This window comes from Triturus cristatus, chromosome 10 (assembly GCF_964204655.1).
Source record: "Triturus cristatus chromosome 10, aTriCri1.1, whole genome shotgun sequence".
Classification (NCBI taxonomy): Eukaryota; Metazoa; Chordata; class Amphibia; order Caudata; family Salamandridae; genus Triturus; species Triturus cristatus.
In genome coordinates this window covers 837,391,779-837,405,656 of record NC_140593.1, presented here as the reverse complement: position 1 = coordinate 837,405,656, position 13,878 = coordinate 837,391,779, and the positions used below count along the sequence as shown (strand labels likewise).

General features: G+C 48.8%; 1 protein-coding gene across 2 annotated transcripts in view; it reads right to left on the bottom strand.

The window, feature by feature from the left end:
• The window catches only part of ADCY9 (adenylate cyclase 9), a 482,409-nt gene that overhangs the window by 205,480 nt on the left and 263,051 nt on the right, over positions 1-13,878 (bottom strand). The gene's annotated exons all lie outside the window — the stretch shown is intronic.

Genomic DNA, 13,878 nt, shown 5'->3' with positions numbered 1-13,878 from the left:
CCCTCTTGTTCTTTGATGTCGGTAAGAGCCAATCAAAAAAGACTCCAGGCTGGATGGAACACCTTCATTAAGGTATGCAATAGCCGTCTCCATCAATCACAAAGGCATTCACAATTCATAACTATGCAATATAGCTCTTATTGGCACTGTGACCTCCTTGCAAATCATAGTACCTTAAATTCAGATAAAGTACAGTGGCACACATCACCCATTGTTGAAGAGCATATGCCTGCTCACGTGAGTATTACTCCTGTCCCATTATACCTCAATATTTTTGGGAATTACAGAGCAAGAACCCCAGCCACAGAGGTAGCCAGGTGCTTCAGATGAGATTTTACATGCACATAGGTTTAATGCGGTAAAACCACAACAATCTCCACTGATCTGTGATGGAGCTTAGGGAACTACAGTGGTGACACTATGCGAAAGGCAGAGCTACAGCTGTAAACTCAGATCTATCTTTGCAATAGGTAGGGGAATCCAACATTTAAGTCAGGTGGATGAAGGGGGCGTGGCTTGGCTGCCGAGCGGAATGGCTGCCTGAAACCGCAGCTCCGCCGATCAAGCACAGAAATCCTTCAATTATTTGCTGAACTGGGGTGCGAGCTCGGACCTCCCCGCCCGAGACGGTAGTCCAGGGTGTCCGCCCTGTGCTTTGGCTGTTCTGACCCCGTCGGAGACGCGTGGGCGGAGAGCGGCCCGCGGGAAGCACGGAGACGCGGAGGCCTACAACAATCGCGAGAGCCGGGGCCTTGCGTGTGGAGGGCCCGAAACCTGTTCGAGGGGTGAGGCAGAGGCTGTTCGATCGCCCCAGGAGACGCGCGCCCCGCCGGATGTTCACCCCCTTTGGCTGAAACAGTGAAGCTGAGAGGGACACCGAGCGTGGACTGGAGGTGCGTCTAGGGGAGAGGCCCGAACGCACTGCGGCGCTCTGGGAGCTCGCTGGCTACCGGGGACGGCGCGAAAAGGTCTTGATGCTTGCGATCGGCGGGCGCTGCTGGGCCCTGCTCTGGGAGCACGTGTTGCCGAACCTCATGGTCTGAGACTCTGATCTGTTCCTTTCCCTCGCCTGCCCCTGGATTGCATGCCGGTGAACAGTGACGGGCCCGACCGGATGATTGCAGTGGCGGCCATTTTCCCTGAAGCCGTAGTTCTATGGTCGAAGGTTCCGTGGTCGGCTGCCGTACATGCCCCGACCATACTGCAGGGATGTTGGGGCGTTGACCTGGGATGCGGACAGTGAACGGCTGTACTAGGGTTGGCCTGCTCCGACGGCCTGCGCTGTGACTCTCCCCGCCTGGTCCGTTTCTCTGTGCCCGGTGCGTGTCCCGCCACTGGGGACCCAGCCCTCTTACCTACCAACGAGGCCTAACCGCCCTGCTGCCCTTGACGAGACGCTGGTGGTTGGCGATTGACTGGTGCAGTGTGAGGAGTTCGCGGCTCGGCCGCCCACACATACTACGGGCGCCGGGTAGCGTCCGGTGAGCGGCCATGGGCAAACCGGACACGCGGCAGCCGAAAATCACCTTCGACAAGTCCAAGCAGAAGCCGCCGGACCCAGACCCAGACCTCCGTGAGGCTGAGTCTTCTCGAGCAGACCGGAGTGGTGCTCAGGATGTGGACATTAAAGCCATGTTTCAGGAACTGAAAACAAGTTTACATGGCATTGATGGCAAAATGGATGCGCTGGCGGCCCGCATGGACGGTATCACGTCTCGCATGGACAAGCAAGAGGGGAGAGTGGAATCGCTCGAAGCACGTGTGGCCGACACGGAGGAAAATCAGACCGGCCTTGCCGGCCAACTGCGGGGCATGGATAAGATCCTGACACTCATACAACAGAAAAATGAGGATTTGGAAGCGCGCTCGAGGCGCAACAACGTCCGCATCACGGGTGTGGCGGAAACGACGGACATAACCAACATGGAGCTCTTTGTTGAACAAATGTGTAAGGATCTGTTTGGGTCGGGTTTGACTTCGATGTTCCTGGTCGAGAGGGCTCACAGATCATTGGGGCCCAGGCCTAAACCAGGCGCACCGCCCCGGCCTATTATTGCACGAATCTTAAATTATAGGGACCGGGACGTGATCTTACGAATGGCAAGAGACATGTCAGACGTGCAATATAAGGGCAACCGCATTGCACTATATCCGGACTATACGATGCAGGTTCAGGCCGCTCGAAGGGGATTTTTGCCGGCGAAGAAACTTTTTCAACAGGCGGGCACCAAATACTCCCTCATCTACCCTGCTAAACTCCGGGTCCAAGGTCCCGGTAAACCGTCCTTCTTTGTTGATGCGAAGGCGGCTCTGAAATATGACAAACAACTGTTAAAGGACCAAAAGTCTCAGGCACCTGCAGATGACCCGGACCAGCGGGACAGGCTAAGTGATGTTGAATGACTGCTCCTGTATGCTTCTTGTTAAGTCGCTGGGTATTGCCTGTCCGCGCTGTGCTGGGCCATAGAGAATGTTTAATTCCCTGGAGTACCAAATTCAGATGCTGGAAGGGAGCTGAGCAGGACTGCGGGATTGGGGGGGGAGGGTCCTTGAGCTGGTACACTAGGCCCGCGCTCGATCGCCCTGTCATGAGTACAGGGCTTGTGGGTGGCCAACCTGCGTACCTCAAGAGATGATTCCCATTCATTGTTCACATCTAGGGACTGTAGTTACAGTTGTCGTAGTTGGGAGGGGGACCTGGGAGGTCATTGCACAACCTGATTGGGGGGTTGGAGCGGGTGGGGTAGGGGTTTGGTCGTGGTTGGGGGTTTTTGTTGAGTTCTATTTAAGTTTCAGAGCTGGGTCGGAGGAGGCGAAAACTGCTATTGAATCGCACATTGTGCACTGCACGCTGCCATGTCGACAGTCCCCTAGCAAGAGGTGTTCTGGCATTTGCCGGGCAGGCTGCCCAGATGGCCGGGTGGGATGTGTGCTGACTGTCAGAGAAGGGTTGCAGGAAGTGACGCAACGAGGAACAGGTCCGTGGCCTGATCGAGTTTTATTCCAATGCTTGTTGCTGTGTGGAGGTTCCCTACCTTGTCGGCGGGCTTACAGATTGCTGAGGCATGGCCGCCCCCCTCTGTTGAGACCCGCTGGGCTGGAAATGCTTGCTTCGAGATTTGGCAGGAATTGGCCGGGTGACTGGGGGGGTTGGTGTATGTCTGATGCTTGCCCGAACTTTGTTAACACGCCTGGTGCTGTGAATAGCATAAAGTGTATTACCTGGAATGTACGGGGCATGAATGATAGACGGAAAGTGAGACTGATACAGGCCTTCCTAATTAGAAAAGGTGCGGACATTTGCCTTCTGCAAGAGACGCACCTGACGGCCAATGCTGCGCAGCTGCTCAGGCACAATCGATGGGGTGAGGTAGCCCACGCTCACTATTCCAACTACTCTAGAGGGTTGGCGATACTTATCAGAAAGGGGCTTCACTGGAGGACGCATGAGGAAATCAGGGACGCAGGGGGCAGGTATGTTCTGTTGGTCGGTTCGCTGTGCGGCGCGAAAGTGATTCTGGTGAATGTGTATGGCCCGAATGACGATAATCCAGAGTTCTACGAGGAATTGTGGCATAGGGTGCGGACCTGTGGACCTGCGGCGATATTGTGGGGAGGTGACTATAATGTGGTACTGTCAGATACTAAAGATAGGCAGGGCACAACTCGGGAACATCACCCCAGGGCGTCGGAGGCGCTTGGCCATATTATGCAAGAGGCAGGGCTGGTGGACTCCTGGAGGACACTGCACCCTGAGGCCCGCGCCGGTACGTGTATCACAGCTCATCGTGCGGCCTGGTCCAGATTGGACTTTTGGCTGCTGTCCAGAGATTTGCACTCATCGGTGTTAGAGGTGACTCACTTGCCGCGGTCTCTTTCTGATCATGCCCCGGTTTGCTTGACGCTATCCACGCCGCCACAGTACATTCAGCCGTTTAGTTGGAGGTTCCCCTCCCGTGCGCTGCACGACCAGGTCTTCCAGCATTCTTTGCGGGAAAGATTGGAGGAATACTTCGCACTCAACGAGGGCTCAGTAGATTCACCTGGCGTGCTCTGGGAGGCCTGTAAGGCAGTAACCAGGGGTCATTGCATGGCGCTCAAAACTGGGGTTCTGCGCTCCATTAGAGATACCCTGAGCAAGTTGGAATCTGAACTAGCCCAGCTTGAAGCTGCGATGATGGCGGCCCCTTCTGGTAGTGCGAGTGCAGCCTTCAGGACGAAACTGACCAAGTATCAAGAAGAGGCGGAGAGGGAGGTCGTGTTCTTGTCCAAAGATTCTCAGGCCAGACGTTACGGAGAGGGTGATCGAGCTGGACGAACACTAGCAAGCATGCTGCGCCCGCCACGTGGGTCGGAGCATATTCTCGAGCTACAAGGGTCAGGGGGTGAAGTGATTCGAGATCCTCCGGCTATACTGACAGTGATGACAGATTACTATAAGGACTTGTATACCTCTAAGGTTACACCTGATGACACTATTATTAGTGACTACCTGGACACCATAGCACTTGCGTGGTTCAGTAATAATGCCCGACAATATATGGACCTACCCTTCACGCAGGAGGACATTCGAGCGGTGATAGCCGCTATGCCACTCAGCAAGGCACCAGGCCCCGACGGGCTGACGGCGGCCTTCTACAAGGAATATGCAGACCTACTGGTCCCGCGATTGCACAGTGTTTTTGAGGAAGCGATGGAGATGGGCATCCTCCCTTCCTCGATGCGAGAGGCCCTTATCATTACGCTGCTTAAACCTGGCAAAAATCCTCTTACCCCGGACTCATATCGCCCACTCTCGCTAATTAATCTTGACGCCAAAATTTACGCGAAATTACTCGCTGACCGTCTGAAATTTATGCTGCCACAGATAGCGTTGTCCGATCAGTCGGGCTTTGTAATGGGGAGGTCCACTTCCCACAATCTCAGAGTGCTGTTTGGGCTCCTGCATTATTTGGATCCCAAGGTACAAGCCGCGGCCGCATTGCTTGACGCCACTAAGGCGTTCGACTCATTAGAGTGGAAATTCCTACGGGCGTTATTCACTCGCATGGGTTTCAGCCCCTCCTTTGCCAGGCGTATTGGAATACTCTATAATCACCCGACGGCTAGGGTGCGGGTTAATGGTCAGACGTCTGCCCCGATCCCCATAACCAGAGGGACTCGGCAGGGCTGCCCCTTGTCGCCATTGCTGTTCGCCATTGCGACGGAGCCGCTGGCGGCTCGTTTGCGCCAACATCACACTCATCGCAGTATTGGCTTCACATCGCGTGGCCTGTTGGTGTCTATGTACGCCGACGACATAACCATATATATGATGAATGATGAATCCATCGGACAACTTTGACCCACTGATGCGCGAGGTGACAAGATACAGTGGCCTCACAGGTATCGATATCAACTGGTCGAAGTCGGCGATGTTCCCGCTGACGGACGGTACGAGTCAATGCCATACGGAATTCCCGATTGACTGGGTCACTGATGAGATTAAATACCTGGGCGTACGCTTTAGCCGATCGGTGCAGGACATATGGCTGGCCAATTTTGGTGTGGCCGTGGAGTGGCTGGAGTGTAAGGTGAGGCGCTGGAAGGCGCTGCCGCTATCACTGATGGGCCGCATAGCAATTGCTAAAATGGTGGTCGTTCCTAAGTTTCTTTACTTATTCGTTAACATCCCCCTGCCACTCACTAGGTCGTTCTTCCGTCGGCTTCGCTCCGCCTTGCTTGAACTGGTCTGGGTGGGTAAGCAGCCCAGAGTGGCCTGGAACCTCCTCACACTTCCCGTCCGTCAGGGAGGCCTCGCGGCCCCGGACATGGAGCTATATGCGTACAGTGCTCAGGCCCAATACCTGCACTTCTGGCAGCACCCGATCCCTTACCAGCCGCACGTGGCTATCGAGATGGACGTTGCGGCCCCCTGCCCCCTTCATGCAGCGGTGTATCAGAGATACAGACGCTCCCGGGATGACATTGACACTGTTGAAATGGTCCGCTGGGCCTGGTCAAGCATTGCCAAACGTGCGGGCGTTGATGATTTATATGCGCCGAGCATGCCCCTTGCGGATAATCCACTATTGGGGCCATTGACGGACGCGGCGGTGGTGCGGCGGGCGCAGGCCTGCGGCCTGAAGGTGGCGGGAGACTTGTACCCGGACGATACCTTCCTTGCATTGCGGGATATGGCGGCAGCGCCGGAACCGACGGCCTCGGAGCTTCTTCTCTACTATCAACTGCGGTCCGCATGCAAGGGCAGGTACCCTATGTTTCCAGATGCTCCGCCTACGCTTGCGGCCCTGGAGGACGTACTCTCGAATTCCTCCGCGCGCAAACTGATCACACGTATCTATAGAGCTACTCAAAACACAGCTCCGGTTGTGCACACTGACTCTAGATCCTCGTGGGAACATGAAGCGGGTATATCTATTACCGAGAAACAGTGGGAGTACTGTTGCTCCCAACTTGAAAACCTATCCCCTAATTATAGGCTACGGTTGGTACACTTCAACTATCTGCACCGGACTTACCGTACGCCCATGCAACTGTGTAGGATGGGACTGCGGTCTGATGCGAACTGTTGGAGATGCGGTGAGAAGGAGGCCGCGTTCTATCACCTTGTATGGGTGTGTGGTCCCATACGCGACTTCTGGATTGCAGTCTTCAATACCGTGGGGCAGATTGTGGAGGTGGAACTGGAGCCGGACCCACTTGTGGCCCTCTTGGGATTCGTTAGAAATGTGCCTAAGGCCTCACGTAGGCTTGTGGCCCTTCTACTATTACTTGCTAAGCGTCAAGTAGCGCTACACTGGAAGAAGTCGATGCCGCCGAAAGTGGCGGCCTGGATAAGATCGGCGGTGTACTGTAGGGAGCAGCTGACCTCATACTGGGACCAGCTGCCACAGCGCTCGCGGCCTGTTGGAATATGGCAGCCACTGGTGGATTGGTTGGCTAGAACGACAGCGTTGGAAGATGACTAGGCGGTCTGATTGTGGCTTTGGTGACGTGGCGAGGTTGGAGTTTGACTGTGGTGCGCTGTACGTGGTGATCCGCCTGACATAAGTGATCTGGGGTTTGGGGCTCGCATTTTGTGGGGGGTTGTCAGTCGATTGCGTTGTCTGGGTGGGCTGTGGGCGCAGCGTGAAGGGGATTATGACATTTCGATTATTCATGGTTTGCTTCCTTTCGACTCGGGCTCTCTGTTAGTTTTGTTTTGTTTGGTCCATTGCAAAATGTTGTATTGCTGTTCGAATGTACGACCTCAAATGCTTGGGCGGAGTTCCGCCTCGCAAACTAGCTGCCTGCCTCCGGGTTGTTGGCTGAATAGCAGTGTACTCTTCGATGGAACAATAAAGGTTTTGGAAAACAAAAAAAAAAAAACAAAAAAAAAAAATAATATGAATGCCAATTTAAAAATTAAAAAAAAAAAAAAAAAAGTCAGGTGGATGAAGCTAGAACAGGGGGAGCATTCAGGTGATTTGGTGCGAGCTGATGGTTTCAGCAATCTGGCTCCACAGTGCGGAGGCTAAGCAAGAAAAGGCACGGTTATTCCAGGGGAGTATACCTGGGCTTAATAGAATTTCATCTGTACAGACTACCAAGTACAAAAAATACAGTAGCCACGCTCTCTCCAAACCGCAGCCCAAACACCACGCCAATCCAACCATGCATGTGCACCACTGGCTGTCTACACCTCACAAGATTTATTTCACCGAATTGTGCATCGCATCCACTGCTACTCGCTGAACTCATCTGAAATCTCTTAGCCAAACTGGTCCTGCTAAGCACTACAAAAACTATTCCGGCCTACTTCCACATTTCTCACTATCCCAAACAGTGCTTAAATACGCCTTCTCAGTACAAGCGGTAACATTTTGGAAAAAACATGCAAGACCTATATGTACTATTCTTGAACGTCTAATTTTAAGTTTAGAGCTAAACATTCAAAGAACGTACAGGGACGCCAAATTAGATCAGACATACGGCCCCCATTTAAAATCCAAGCTGAAGGTTGACACCATAACATAAGGAGATACACATTGGAAGACACATCAAATACCTATGAGTGACCTCAGTCACCATTTCAACCTAGAAAAAATACTCTTGTTCTAATGAATAACCGAATTAACACATCTTAACATAAAATGCTCCAACTGATATATCCTACTAATATCCACAGCCACACAAGCTAAAGCAGCCTCACAAAGGACAACAGTTAAGAAAGTACAGGGATCATCAACAACCACCCGCCCTAATTTGCGTCTCGCCACAAACAGCACAAGACCGGGAAATACATGTAAGCATTGTTCACAAATGAGCACCACTGCACTTTTCATCTCTTGTTGCGGGTATTCCATTCGCTACAGCTCGAGATCCAAAGTAGCCCACAATACTAATTTAGTAATCATTATTTTCGGAATTTATGTGGTGAGAACCTAGCACCCAAGATCTGCTAGGTGCTTTACTCAGAACACTAGTATACAAAACAATTAATGCAAGTGGAAAAAGTAAATCACATAATCAATGTAGAACAACTATAATTCCTTGCTTGCAATGGTTATCGTTAATTTTCGGATAAGAAAACAAATCCATAATCAAATCATTTGTAAGAAATAAGGGACAAACTGTCAGACTCAAAGAGACTTATTTAATTTATAATTCAAAGTGCTCAGTGACCACACAGTGTAAAGACAAGCATAACATATAGAAGTGGGTAAAACAGTAATTAAGCGAGCAATAGACAGAGAAACAGCACTTCGTTTGTAAAGAAATTCTGCATCATGAACATGGGGATAGTGCACATATCGCAAAAAGTCCAACTGCTGCAGCATCAACAATGTTTCGACCCATTATTACTATAGGAACTTCATAAGGGCTGAAGACGTTTGAGCCACAGGAGTAATTTGTGAAGCAAGAAGATGGAATGCTAAAGAGTCTGACAGAAAAATCCTTACCACCATGTTGTGCATCGATTGATTACTTAGAAGGACCATAAGTCAAAGAGATCATACCAGCCTGTAGGAGAAATTGAGTTAGAGGGCCAGTTTGCTATAAAGATAGAGGTAAAGCCCAACAACTGAGTGAATTAAGAGAAAGAAAGGCTCTTAGAAGATAGTCAACCAATCAATCAATGACCATTTATAGAGCGCACAGCTATCAACCGAGGTGTCCCGGGGCTGACCAAAACATACTAGAGAGACTAAGAGGCTCAAGACACTACTCCACCTGCCTTAAGAGCCAGGTTTTTAAAGCCTTTCTGAACTCAAGTTCTGTTTCTAACATGCGCAGGTGGCTAGGCAAGGCATTCCAAAGTTTGGCAGTCCTAACTGTTAAGGACCTTCCCCCTTGTCGCATTTTAGCAAACCGAGGGACATTGAGGAGACGCTGCTGATAAGATCTCGAGGTCCGCTCCTGGCGATATAGGGTAAGCCTCGACCTGGGGTAGCCTGGGCTCTTGCAAAAAGCGAGGGTGAGTACCATAAACTCAATCCTCCTGACCATGTGGTGCCAGTGAAGCTGCAAAGGGACCCTTCGGATTAGCCTTGCAGCCGCATTCTGCACTGTCTGCTGCCTGTGGGTCAGGTAGCCAGGCAACCCTAGGCAGAAGCAGTTGGCATAATCTAACTGGAAGGTTACCAATGCATGGACCATGATACTACGGCTCTTGTGGCAGGAAACATAAATATTTCCTGATAGATTTCATTTTCCCAAAACAGACCGCGGATATTTGCCGGACTTGTGCCTTGAGGGCAAGGTCCTTCTCCCACCCAACTCCAAGATTTCTAATTGTCAGTTGGGAGGCCAGTCCTTAATGTAAGGCTATATATGAAAAGAGCAAAATGCTTTTCTGTAAGAATAAGGTCTAGCAGAACAAAACGTGGCCAATTAGTAATAACTGTTTACAAACATTACCTGAATCACAGTTGCCAGCTCAAATAATTGGCAAATGGGTGAGGTGTCTGGGGAATCTATACGCAGGGATTATAACATGAATTATAGCCCACGTAAAATGTGAAACGAAGAGCTGTAACGTAATTCGAAAGGGTTCTTACTAAATTGCAGAAGTAAAATTGACAGTAACAGATGTAAACATTATAATTGCCTTAGTGCTGCTTACTGAAGACAGTTTAAATTGAGGTCTTAATTAGTTTGTGGAGATTACTGAGAGAAAAAAAATATGAGGTTATTATGCACAAACATGTTTCACGATTAGAAGTCTTTCAGAACAAATATAGTCCTTAGGAATAGTATTAGACTTCCGAGAGCTCAAATGCAAGAAGGAGCATCATTCCTGGCTAACACTAACGCGTATAGACTCCATGACATCTTTTTCTGCAGATTTTGGAGGTTGGTGACCGTGGGTCACCTTCTCTGTTCTCACAGTTTCATCATCTCAGGGAATCTCCAGGGAAGAAGATATTTATAGCAGGTCTAACACTTAATCTTTAAACGTAATCCTTAGCTTCCTCAATGGTACAAGACATCTTCTACAACTGACCATGCCCCTTTAAAAAAAAAAAAAAAGGGGGGGGGGGGGGGGGGGGACTGGATTTGCATTTCAAGCCAGGACCACAAGTAAGAGGTGGTCAAATTGGAGTTAACTGGTGGATTGGTTGGTTCAGTCAAACTAGGGAGTATCCTAATGCTTAGGATTTTGTTTGTGTATATATAGGCGCGCGATCATCGAATGTTTTCTTGGCACTTAATAGAAGGCAACAACAATCAACTAACACAGACAAAGACTCAACTTTTCAGAGTTTTATAGCTCAGAATGAAGTTGACAGAACTCTATAGTTCCGTATGGTAATTTTGAGGAGGATTTGAATGTACACCCATCAGTGACACAGGGAGGTCTTTAGTGGCCCTACAACTAGTATAGAAACCTGTGGCTTGCAGCTTACACAAGGAGTTCAGAAACACATGCTGGAACCCACAGTGTCATTTCACTAAGCTTCAGACTTGTGACCAGTAAGTTAGACACTTTGTTTTGCTACAGGCACATTAATCATTTAAGATATTTAAAATTGATTCAAATCTGCGACCAGCTGTTTAAACACCAATCCCTGTAGCACATGCATTAGGCCCGAGAACTAGCTTGCCAATAATATTCTCCATACAAAGCTCTGGAGCAGTTCCTGACTATCACTACACCATCTTACTGGCATGACTTAGAGAGCAGCGGATCCTCATTTAATCGCTATTTCCAAGAAAAACGAAAAGAACTTTCACTCACGGAGGAATGGGAGAAAAATCTGTCACAGTAGGCATTTCCAAAGCTTACAGCAACTTCTGCAAAAACACTGCCCAGAATAGCAGACATGGCTGCTCTGAGCAAACGCTTGCACGCATGGGCAGTAACTAATTGTTAAACCCCTGGAACAAACAGAAATCCATCACATACACTTCCCCGCTTTGGCTAAAAGCCAGGTTAGTGGCGCTCCGGCTGGGGGAGTGAAATTTGCGAGCTCATCTCCCGGCCTGGCAAAACACTGTGTTATGTAGGAGTCGACAGGAACGTAGTATTAATAATGAATTTATTGAGTAAATTCACATAAAGGCCAATGCAGCATTAACAGCGTACACAGCTGTATTCAACACGAAGAAGTCTCCAACTGATCATTGATGACACCTGGGGATTCCATGTGTCATCAATGATGTAATATATGGAATGCTGCATATGCAATAAGAATAATAAGACATAACACATCTTCTCCCTTTAATTTAAATAAAAATTTTTTTAAAAAAACTAAATTGAAATAGCAACACATCTCCCTCTAAACAATGAATTATTCAAAACAACAATACAAATTGTACATATACAACCTATGGAAACGAGTGAAAAACACACAAAAAAAAAACAAATCCATAACAAAATCCTTGAGATAGTTCGGTGGTTTAGCCACACGACCGAAACTATTAACAAGAGCATCTTTACCTTGAGATTGAGGTTAAGGAACAGAGAACGGCTCTTGTCCGGTCAACTCTGAAGGACCAGAATCAAGAGCAACATCATCAGAAATACAGTCATTTTGTGCATTATCAATAGTATTATCATTGTCCATTTGTGAAGCATTTACACACTGCCACTCAAGGAACGTGTTGCTTCTCCGGCTTAAGCCAGCAAACCATCTCGCATATACTTTGCACCTGCCCCTTTTTGCTACAGCTGAGTAAATATATACTTCATAGAGAGTATGTCTGCCTGGGAGTTCGGATCTGCTGTCAGGCTGTAATCACCAACCTGAACCCCGAGGATACCACGCTAAATGTCAAAACAGTTACATTTCTTCAGTTGTGGCGAATTCTGGACCCACAAATACTTCCTTCTCTGCAGACCCTGCTACCAAATTCAGCCTGACATATTGATCTAACCGTTAACAGAATCAAACTGTTGTTACTAAACCTTCGACATCGACAGCAATCTGGGGACTTTTCATGCCGCCTTCATATTTGCACCTTCCATGTGACCTCGGCTGTGGAAATGACTCTTGATGGCTTAGAATAGACACCAGCAGGGACTAAGGATCAGCTGTTTTATATATTCGTTTCTAGAACGCTTTTGGGACCTTATACTGCATGAGCCTTTCATGTTGGCTGTAGCCATGAAACTGATTGCCTAAGGACCGCAAAGTGCCAACATACGTAGCAACTTGGGTCTCATTGTTTACACATATCTGTAAATAATGTATGCAGGGGGTGGCGCTTAGGCCAACTAACCTTGGACTGACCAAAATAGTCATCTTTGCACTAATAATCACCTTCCTGGCACTAATCACCTTCCTGCATTCTCTGGCACTTTGCTTTACACCCTGGTCACCCACTCTGACAAAAACCTCAGTTCTATAGATTCCGTTTTCGAATGCCTATGGCACTTTTTGCTGCATGGGTTAACAGAGAGGCATGCTATGTATCTCAATGCTGCACCGATGATATTATATCACGAATAACGGCAGCGACCTAGAGAGAACTTGTGATGGCTCTTATCTGCACCTTCCACGTTGGCCCTAGCCATGAAAATGGCGGCTTGTTGATCTTTTGGGGCCATCTTCTCCAGTAGGTCCAGGCCAACTGCTATGAATATCAAAGAATGAATACTGTGGGGGTAGACCAGGCCCTTCACAATAACTTTGCATGGATCATAAAAATGTAAAGCGCTCAGATACCTCCGGGTCTAGCCAGCGCTATATAAAACTCTTCAAATAAATAAATAAAACTGCTTTTGCACTCTGCACTTTTCTTGCATCCTTGGTACTTAGCTCTGCTTTTTAGGTCTCGCCTGACCCAGCGCATGCGCTGGTCTGGCGAGACTTATTGAGAAGGCTCCAAAAAGTGCTACCAGGCCATCCTAGAGCTACAGTGCATGTGCGCGGGCGCGCGCGGGCGCTTTAACGCATTACTTTCACTTTCGCGGCCGCTTTGATGTTTGATCGCAATCACTTTCTCAGCCACACGGCATAGCCAATAGGTCTCGCTTTTGGGAACTTATAAGTATTTAGTTATGCAACTGTTGCATGGCTAAACACTTTTTAGGTCTCAAAGGCGAGACCTATTGGCTATGCCAATGCTTGTTTCATCTACTGTTAATTATCTGTTCAACAAGGACCGCCATAAAACTTTTGCTCGCCCTGCACTATTTTATTAGCCTAATGACCGCAATCAATCCCCTCGGGAGTCCAGGGGTTACTGGCTATTTTATGTTATCTAACAGCAGTTTAAATCATGTTCCAAACTGTGTTTGAATACGAGACATGAGATGATGATTTGTAAAGGTTTTAATTAACTGCACAGTACAAATTTTACTTACTAGCAGATACCTGCGACCCACAAGAATTCGTGAAGGACAGCTTGAAACGGTGGTCAATAAAAGGTTACAGGTTGAATGCTGTT